Raw genomic sequence first — 2,425 nt, forward strand, 5'->3', positions numbered from 1 at the left:
CTCAAGAGGCCATGGAGGATTACTCACCCTCAGGCTTGAGATACTCCATACAGAAAAGATTCCTTTTACCATATAGGGGAGTCTGGTTTGTTTCCTCCAGGGTTCCCCATGTGGAAAGTTGGTATTAGAGCACTCCCGCTGGATGCCTGGAAAGTACACCTACATTGACCATGGCAGCAGAGGAACATGGCAGTTTCATTCTGGTGGCTCTGGGCCGAAGTACCAAGGGCTGGAGTTGTCATGGAGTCTCATGAAGATGGGTCACAATGCTGGTATGTTGTCAGGGAGATCATAGAATGTGCTGGTTGCCAGGGGGCCTTGAAGGATTCATCTACCCAGAGTGTTTGACACAGGTCCAGAGCACAGCTTTCTTCTAAGGACAGGAGATGTTCTTTTGTGTGGCTCAGTGACCATATTGTATCATACATTGATATTCAGAACAGCCTTCTGAGTACAGATACCTGAAAACCTATTCTAGTGTTCCAGTGAATCCTAGGAGCATGTCAGGTTCAATCTTCTGTCTGAGGACCATTGACTTGGATATCAGCCTGGATGTAGGTCTGATACATGTAGTGTGTCAGACTGTGCATTTGCGTCCAGAGTGGCCTCCAATATTGGGCTGGGCTTAGGGGCCTTGCAGGTTTCTCCTAATCTAGAGGGTTTGTTTAATAGTGACAATCACAGTTTCCTTTGGGAAGACAGGTACAATCCCGTGGTGTGGCTCCAGTTATCACAAACTGGAGGGCATGTGAGCCCTGGTTTTGGGAGGGAAGTCTGAAAACACAAACTTGGGTTAGGTTTAGTGGCAAGGTTATCACAGGCCCAATGCATAGACATGGATGGCAGCTCTTCAGGAACTTTTAATTGGGTGACACAAAGGTAGAATCACAGGCTTTTTTCTCTGTATTGTGTGCAGGATGGCCTCAGAATGCAGTTGTGGCCTCATGGGTCCATGGGAGATTTTTCCTCTCTAAGGATCCTGGTGGCTCCCAATAGTTGGTGGCTTTTTCGGGGAAGGGAAGAGTGCTTTTTTTCATGTTAGGGGTGCCCCAAAATATGGATTCCAGAGACCGACTCTGGGTTTGGTCCCCTGGAAAATCCCACCAAGTGTTAGGATTTGGGCCTAGTGGCTTACCAGGCCTGCATGCAGGATCCTGGAGGTGCAACTGAGAGGGCTTGTTTGAAATCATTCTCAGGCTGAGGGTCACAATACTTGCTTATGCCCAGGTGGCCCTCATGAGTGGGCGTGGTCACATTGGCCATGCAGCTGGCTCCCACTTTGAGGGTTGGAAAACCATCCCAACAGCCAGAATCCTGCCATGGGGAAAGAGGAGTTCTCTATAGTGCTTCAGGTTCCCCCATTAGCGGGGATTCCAGCAAAGGTCTGGGGACAGAGGCCTGAATACCAAGGATGGGTAAAGATGATGGACATGGGCCATGGCCAGTATCAAATCGTGGATATGGGCCCCGATCACTGGGTGGCTGACACTAGGTCTTGGCTCAGGCTCTGTGAGACACAGCACTAGTGCCCAGGGCAGCCTATAAATTGGGGTTCCCTCAAGTGCCGAGCAGATTGATCCTCATGTATGGTTTCTGGGCAGACTCACCAGGCCCTTCTTGTTTGTAAGGGGAAGGCAGAATGCTGCTTTGTGGCTCTAGAATTCACTATCAAGAGGGCTTGTGGACCAGGAGGCTGAGGATGGAATTGTAAACCTAAGCTATGGTTACATTCTGTATCAAGCAAAAGGAATTTCCAGTGTGCAATGTTTGAATCCAATATTCAGCACTTGAGTGAGGGTGGATGTCAGATATTTGCTCATGCTGGAGTTTGTGTCTATGATGACACAAAAATGGAGGGGTGGCGTCAAGAGGTTATGGAGGATTTCCCAATCTGGTGTTTTTGAGATGCTCCAAACAGCAAGGTTTCCTTCTACCAGACAGGGGCAGTCTGATTTGTTTCCTCCATGGTTCCCCATGTCGAAAGATCGGATAACATAGATCTCCCACATGGGTGACTGGAAAGCACACCTTCATTGACCATGACAGCGAAGGAACATGGCATCTGGTGGCTTTGAGGCAAAGAAATAAAGACTGGATTGGACATGGAACCTCATGATGATGGGTCAAAATGTTGGTTTGTTACCAGGGAGATCTTAGAATGTGCTGGTGGTTAATGGGCCATGCAGGATTCATCTAGCCTGAGGATTTGACACAGGCCCAAGAGCCCGGATTGCTTCTGGGGGCAGGAGATATTCTGTTGTGGGGCTCAGCGGCCATATGTTGTATCATAAATTGGTAATCCAGAACAGGTCTCTGAGGACAGAAGCCTGAAAACCTAATAAAGGGTTTGAATGAGGCCCTAGGGGAATGTCATTCAATCTTCTGACTCAGGATCATTGACTCTGGTGTCTGACTGGATGCAGGT

The sequence above is a fragment of the Mustela nivalis genome, assembly GCF_964662115.1.
Source record: "Mustela nivalis genome assembly, contig: HAP1_SCAFFOLD_226, whole genome shotgun sequence".
Taxonomy (NCBI): Eukaryota; Metazoa; Chordata; class Mammalia; order Carnivora; family Mustelidae; genus Mustela; species Mustela nivalis.